Source organism: Macaca nemestrina, chromosome 12 (assembly GCF_043159975.1).
Source record: "Macaca nemestrina isolate mMacNem1 chromosome 12, mMacNem.hap1, whole genome shotgun sequence".
Taxonomy (NCBI): Eukaryota; Metazoa; Chordata; class Mammalia; order Primates; family Cercopithecidae; genus Macaca; species Macaca nemestrina.
The window spans coordinates 22,621,758-22,629,827 of record NC_092136.1 but is presented as its reverse complement, the minus strand read 5'-3'; the positions used below and the strand labels follow the sequence as shown (position 1 = coordinate 22,629,827).

The following is an 8,070-nucleotide window of genomic DNA, read 5'->3' as shown; positions in this document are numbered from 1 at the left end:
CCATTGTGCATCTCAAAGTTGAACCAGAGAGATGATTTCAAAGACAATGCTCATTAATGTAGCCTAGCCAGTCCTTCAGCATTGTATAGAGTGACTAATTTTAGAGCTGGACTCTGGAGTCTAATGGACCTACATGGCCATCCAGTTCTACAACTTACTAGGATGTGATCTTAGGCAAGCTCCTAAGCCTGTCTATACTATGGGACTTTTTCATCTGTAAATAGAGAACATATTTCCTAAATCAAAGCAGTATTGTGAAGAAAAAATGACACTGTAACAAGGCAATCAGTTCATAGCATGGCACATGTTAAAAGTCCTCAATAAAAATTAAATAAATAATAAGATAATGATGATCACATGGATGGAATAATGGAAGTGGCTGTCAGGAGCAAACACCGAAGGCCATCATGCATAGAAATTCCCAAAAAGGGAAGGAGGGCCAGTAGCATTCAGTTATCTGTTTTATTGCTTTTATTTTGTTCCCCCAAGTCTGAAGGATGCTTTTCCCTTTCATCTGGTCTTGGCAAGCAAGGAGAATGAACAAAGACCACATAACTCTCCCACAGTGCAAGCTGAAACTCTCAGGAAGAACAGTCAGCAGCAGGATGCTGTGCCTGGTCCCATCCTCTCAGCAGCCCACAGATGTGCTAGGATCAGGCACAGCTGGACACATCATCAGCTCTGCTCCAGGAAGACCCCCCATTCCCTGCTGCTTTACCTTTTTGTAGGGTTTTCATGTAGCAGCCTTCTAAGTCTAGAAAAACGGTAAGAGCTTAGGCACTGACTGCTCAGGGGAGTTGCACAACCGTGAGTGTTAGAAACATCAGCTGATAGCACCTGGACAGCTTGTGTGAAATCGAGCAACAGCCCCTCCCGCTGAGGGAAGGGGACCACCCTTCCCAGCTGCCTTATTTCCAGGCTTGTGAGAGCCATCTGGTTCATCTAGTGAGCAGTTCTGCCTATATTCCCAAAGTCCTTCTTCGAGCTAATGAAACACTGTCTTATCAAGCACTTAGTCTGGTCTGTGTAGAGATGAAGCTTTTCATAAAGGTTAGAAGTGTGCTGAGCTTTGGAATCCAGTAGTCATAGACCCAAACCATAGCATCACCATTCATTAGCTCTGTGACTGGGCAAGTCAGAAAGCTTCTCTGTGTCTCAGTTTCCGCATCTCTAAAAGGGAAATAAAAATTATACCTATAATTATAGAATTATTTTGAGGATTCAGTGAGATAAGATACAAGAAAGACAACACAAGTCTGGCACATGGTAGTACAAATACACAGTAGCTAAACTGAGTTGGGCTCTATGCCGAATTTTAAAAGTTCTAGGCCAGATCTCCTCAACTCAAGTTTATGCCTAGAATTTTACGACATATCTAGGTGGCAAAAAAAAAAAAAAAAACCTCTCCATATCACTTCCTTCCAAACCACAAAATATTTACAGTTGAAATTGAAGACAAAAGGCCCACCTCAACTTTTCCCCTCTACTTAAAAAGCTTAGTCAGAGTTGATAACATCTTATTATGGAGATTGCCTGTTATTGTAACTGCTGTAGTTTCTCTGGTTCCCATTCTATATTCCATCCTTTGGAATTCCATCCTGTATTTCCTTAATTTTGTTCTGGTCTTCCTATTTTCCCAGTACTTCTCACCTAAACCATTTCTGGAAGTACCTTTTATTCAGTCATTTATGCTTTTAACAAAGCTTTACTCATCCAACCCCAACATGACTGCACCAATCTAAGCCTGGAAATGAGCAAGATATCTGGGGATCCTGCACTGTGTCAAGGTAGGTAGACATTTAAATAAGCAAATCAGTTCATGGGTAAGGGTAATAATAGTAGCTCAAAGCAGGTGCAAATAACCTGGTCTTGAGTGAATGGATGAGGCTGACTGAGGAAATCTTCTAAGAGAAAGTGACATTTAAGCCAAACCAAAAGAATGACCAGGAAATACTCAGGGGAAGAAAAAAGGAAAAAGTGTTTCAATCAAAGACAATTCAACCATCGTTCTTGACCTACACTTCTGGCACAGCTAGGGTGACTACAGCTCAGCAAGAACTATTCATCACTGCCATTGGTCCTCTCTACCCACTAGAAAACTCTGAAATTTTAGAGCCCACATCTTGTTAAAATCTCTTCCCCTCTCAAGAACTAAAGCCTCTCCAGCACAACCTCAATTCACTCCAAGAAAGTGAGAAAAAGAAAAATAGGTTGCATTCAGAAAAACGCAAAAGCTCTCCATCTGTGAACCATAGAGGACACTTGTTGATCAGATTGCCAGAGAAAGCCGAAGGAAAGGCAGAGCCACCTTCCTTCCTCCCTTTCAAGAGTGGAGCTCAAAACTGCCTTCACGGCTAAACACAGATGACCTGGTTGAGGAGGTCATGCCATTTCTTTACCTGTCAAATAAATGGACTTTCTCAGTTTCCACTGTGGATGAAAATATAATATTTCTGTTTGCAATTTCAATTTCACAGATGACTGGCATCTGCAGGGACAGAGAATTCTAATAAAATTGCAGAAGCATTTAATACAATGACTGGCAGATGGGAAAAGGGTTTGTGGCAACTCCATTTTTCTGATTATGTTAACAAAACATGGCATGTGCTTTTCTAACGCACTGACAGTGTTTCATTTACAGTTTAAATCTGATGACTACGAACAGTGATTAGAACTTTTGGGGGCCAATGCCATTTACCACTTGAATGGTTTAATAATATGTAGGTCCTTTTATTTTTTTCCAATCAGACAATTAGCATTCCAGCTTCTGCTCTTAATAAATTTACACGGCACAATTTCAAAAAATGATGAGTGCAAAAATAAGAAAAAATATCTGAGTGCACCATTGAGTCAATAAATTATGCACACTGGATTTGGAAATTAAGCAAAAGTAAAGTACTTTTTTAACCATAATAGAAGCCCTTTAAATAAAAAGTAGGCCCAACAGGGCACTATACAACTTAAAGCCATTGTTGATGAAACAGGATGAGGCAATTGCAGGGAAAGTTGCTACTCAACTACTTAAAGAAAAAACATGTTTAAAGCACAGTCCATCTATCAACACTCCTTAAATGGTCCCTTCAAAGAGAAGGCTTAAGGTAATCATGAAGCCAGATGTGTATGCAAGTTGCTTGCAGCCTTGCCCTGTGATGCTGACCAAGTTTCTTGGGCTTAAGTTTCAACAGTGATCAATTTAAAAGTGTTGAACTAGTTCCCAAGTGCTGGTGCTTGGACTAGAGGCTGGATGGCTGCATAAGTATCATGTACAGAGTTTTTGTTGTTGATGATGTTGTGTTGTTCCTGTGATTCCTGTGCTCTAACCACCAAAGAGTAGGGTTTGGTGGGGCTGGAGTAAGGCCAGAGGACTAGGTTTGGGAGCCATGGGCCTAACTTACTTCCAACTCTAAAGTGTAATCATACAAATGTACAATGAGAAACCCAAGGCACGAACTTGCATTTGACTAAAAATGGCAAATACCTAAGATGGAGAGAGAGAGAGAGTACATGTGGAGAAACAGAGAGATGGGGTCTTGCTCTGTTGCCTCAGCTGGGTGCAATGGTATCATCTTAGCTCTCTGCAGCCTCAAACTCATGGGCTCATGGGATCCTCCCATCTCAGTCTCCTGAGTAGCTCAGACTACAGGTGTATGCCACTACACCCAGCTAGATTTTTTTCTATGTTTTGTAGAGATGGGCTCTGGCTATGTTGACCAGGCTGGTCTCAAACTTTTGCCCTCAAGTGATCCTCCTGCCTCAGCCTTCTAAAATGTTGAGATTACAGGCATGAGCCACTGCACCCAGCCATCAAGTATATTTTTAACTAACTGACTCTGTAGCTATATGTAGATGTTGTGGGACAAGACATAGTTTGAGGTACTCAAGAAATTGTTTGAGACTGCTTTATTTAAGATGAGTTTGGTAATCCCTTATGTCTTCAGACCCAATTGTGCAGCTACAGGGAGCCTGGGTGAGCCACTGGCAGGCTAAGCTGAGCAGAGAGGAAAAACCAAATTAAAACTCAAGAACTACTGGAGCAAGAGAGCAAGGACAGAGAGCAGCTCATGTGGAGCAAAGTCTGCTTTTCTCAGAGCCAAGACAATAACTGGAAACTACAGCAGGCTCTGCAGATAAATAAAATGTACTTTGAGGAAAACAGTGCTTTCTCCTGCCCCAAAAACACAGACTTTTCCTATGGATATTGAGGAAACTTGCACCAGAGGGTCCTCAAACCCTGCTCTTCCAGATACAAATTTTTCAGTCTATAAAATATCCTTAACATGCAAATACTCTCAAGAGTAAGAAATAGCATCTTAAGCTACATAATTTATCATCTAAACTCTTCATCTTGAGAACTAGGTAAGAGAAGAACCCCGAAGGAAAGAGCTTCAGACAGACAAAGAGAGAAACCTCATGAGAGGTAACCAGGAGAAGATAACCATAGAGGGCTGAACAGCAAGAGAGGCACCAAGTTCCACTCCACAATATTTCCTGGAAACAACCTTGCCAATCCATGAAATTTAAAAAATGTCATTCTGTGCCTTCCCACTTCTGAGAATGCTTGCAAGGTTACAGTTGATGTTGTCATAATGTATCCCAGTAGTATGAAGAAATTAGCTGCATAGATCCACTATGATCACCTCTCACCTGGGGCACTTCGGATGCCACGTTTAGCTGATGATTGTCAGGAGAGCACTTAAAGAATGTCATTTCCGTCATTTTATTATCTGACCCGCTGCCAGTTGAGTCTTACCAGCCTGTTTGCAGTCTCATTAGTTGCCATGGATGCATCTCCTTATCTAAATGACATTTCAGTCAACATCTGCCCTACCACCACCCCTAGAGAGGAGTGTGAGCTCCCCAAGGAGAATTCTGGAAACATCCCAGCCTGTTTCATTATTATTACTATTATTAGTATAATTACTTCATTATGTAGTTTTTAGCTCATACGACATCAACCTCTCCTGTTATTCATATAATAAGTTCAATGAATAATTAAATTAGATCTCGGAAAAATCTACAGCTTGATACCACCAAATCATGCACATAAATACAGAGCACAAGCACGTGGCTAACTTTTCAAATCTATACCCTGTGTGTCACATTACTTCAGCAGAACAAACATGAGCCAAGCACCTGCTCATATAAGGCACTGTGCTAGACCCCTTCTGTGGCCACATTTAATCTTCACGCCATATGGCAGACTGGATTATCCCTGTTACACGGGTAAGAAAATGGAGTCTCAGAGTGGTCAAGTATAATGGAAACAACCACCTACATAAGCCCTTCTTATGGGCCAGGCCTGTTGTAAGAGTTGTACCTGCATCAACTCATTTAATCCTCACAATAACCTATGAAGTAGGTTTAATTATTCTCACGTTACATATGAGCAGATTGAGGCACAGAGATTATATATACAACTCTTCAGTTTCAAACAGCTAGCACCAACACCAAGAATCACAGCCAGGCAATTTGGCCTCTGTGTACTTGACCCTACCCTGTTTCATTCTCAAATGGTATTAGGTTATTAAGATAGCAGTTAATAGAGATGAACTCTAACTCAGCCACACTCCAGGTAGGGTACTGAATCTGTATATGTTCTCACATATTTCACCTAAAGGCACTTGCTTTCAGTACAGATCAGAATCTAAATTCTCCCACGCACACACTTGGACCCAAGGAATTCTTTAAACTAAGTACTTAAAGCACAGATGCTTATTAACCAACTGACAACCGATTTAAGCCTTCGTATTACAGTCCTTTCTAAGCTGTAAATTTAAAAAGATAAGTAAATTATAAAACCTCATTCCCACTCACCTGGGGGTTTCCAGGCACCAGTCCTTAGGACATAAATGTTGGACCAGAGTTAGCTAGCAGGAGACTACCATGGGGTACGGGAACGGAAGAGAAGGAAAGAGAAAGAACAGGGAGGAAATAGCTAAAGAGAAGAAAAGGAAAGACATTTATTGAGTGCCCACCATGTTCTAGGAATTCCACTAGACTATCTACATATGTTATTGCACTTTACCCCCATAATAACCTATGAGGGGTGTAGTAATACCCTGAAGATTATCTTCTTCATGTGCAAAATAAATCAAAATTAAACTAGTCTCTACCCAACATCAAAGCCTAATCTCTTTCCATTATTCTCATGCTATCTCCCTAAGGTCAGCTCTTCAATGTCAATTCCGTTGGCCAAAAAAGATTTGATCCATCTCTCTTATCTCCATGTTCACATCAATAAAATAGAGATAATAACAGTTTTTCTTCAGAGTTATTCTGAAGATTAAATGAGGTAGCCCTTGTAAAGCAATTAGAAGTGTGCATGGCACAGAGTAACCACTCAATTGTCAGTGCTCTTAATGGATGATGTAGCAATGATCAAGAGAAGAAAGACATGCCAGGTTCTGTGCTAGGTGCAAGTGTTAAGAAATTATACCACTCTGGCAAAACATACCTTAGGCCAGTTCAGCTTACAGCCCTCCCTGAGCATCTCAAACACCAGCAGGAGACATTCTAGAGCAGTGCTTTTCAAGCTGCAATGTGCACACAAATCACCAGGGCATCTTCAAAAATGCAGATTCTCACTCAGTGGTTCTAGGCAGGGACCTGAAATTCTCCATTTCTAACAAACTCCTAGGCGATGCTCTGGCCCAGTACACCTCACTTTAAATGACTAGGGACTAAGGAACTGCTTTCCTCCTATTTCCCAGCCTCTAAATTCTCCCCCTCTAAAGTGCCTGAGATAATGAAAACAGTCCAGGGAAAATAAATCATCTTCAACAACCAAATGTCAAATAAATCAAATCCTCAAGCACTGAGAGCATAAAAGCTATTGAAGGCAGCTTTCTGGGGCTCCTGGGACTGGGAACCCTTTCTGCACACTCTCCTGGCAGCCAGCTAATCAGCAGGAGGAGGGAATGCCTTCATTTTCCTCTCCCTACCCTTGAATCAAAAGAAGTAAAATGAATCTGATAAAGTCTGTGTGGCCCCAGGTCCAATTTGAAGGCTTAGTCCTTTTGTAATCTATTTAAACTCCCAAATGAATATAAAGAAGAGGGAGGGCTAGCTTACTCATGTGTGTTAGAATACCTTTGGAATCTTTGTCCTCTCACTGTGTTCCTTCTCATTGTCCTCCCTCTAGCTGTATTTCCCTCACCAGCAACATTCCAATTTAAGCCACAGGACTATAAAGACAAATGCCACAAAGTTCATCTGTTATTGGGTGACCACAGGAAGTGCCAGAGATTCTGAGAAGCAATTGAAATTGAACCATGTAACAGCCAACCTGACCCTCTTCACTCATGCCCCTCAGGATCCTGGGTGTAACATCAATTAAGACAAATTAACATAAAGAAAGTTGGACTGGAAGAAACACGATTTGTTTCAAGAAATACCACCGGCACCATGTTGTGATTCAGGCCATTGAGAAATGTTTCAAGTCTGACTCTGAGGAAAGAGAAAATATATTTACAAATATTTTATGAGCTTCAAAATTATAAGAAGTCACCAAGCCCCTTCTTTCCACTGCTACCATTTTCCAAGCACAACATCACAAGGTGAGTGGAGCGAACAGAGCAAGTGCAAGGAGCTTGCTTTGTTCACTCGCTGGCCTAGGCAGTCAGGAATCCCATCTTGTCTTGGTCATGTAAGGGCTTTATAATCCTTGTCCATCCAGGTATAATGAAGAGGCCGGGCTACACTAGAAACTAAACATGGGATTTTGCCCACTTTTCACGCATCAAGCCTCTTTTGAAGGTTGTGCTCTAAACGATCTCATTCAAAGCATAAGGAGAACATGCATTGGTGAAGAACATGGGCTCTGCAATCAGACTTCTTGGGCTCTGGCACGTACTATCAGTGAGATGGTGGATAAATCTTAGTTTCTCTTAGCTTTGCTTTACTTACTCATAAATTGATGTGAATAAAAGCACCAACTTATAAGGTTACTGTGACAACAAAATAACACACAAAGCACAATGCCTAGCATATGTAAAAACTAGTATCCTGCCTTGCAGCACTTACAAGGTATGAATGAAAAAGAAAGCAAAATTTGCAAGTTTCTGCCCCCTG

General features: G+C 41.2%; 1 long non-coding RNA gene across 2 annotated transcripts; it reads right to left on the bottom strand.

Annotated features, from left to right (window-relative positions):
• Window positions 1–393: 393 nt before the first annotated feature.
• On the bottom strand, window positions 394–7,060 carry LOC105471601 (uncharacterized). Of its 2 annotated transcripts, XR_011610292.1 has the most exons (4): window positions 6,455–7,060; window positions 5,815–5,935; window positions 4,645–4,796; window positions 394–1,170 (listed from the first exon to the last, which is right to left on the bottom strand). It is a non-coding gene; the product is annotated as an uncharacterized lncRNA (long non-coding RNA). The 2 variants fall into 2 exon arrangements; XR_981268.2 differs by lacking the exon at window positions 4,645–4,796.
• Window positions 7,061–8,070: the final 1,010 nt, after the last annotated feature.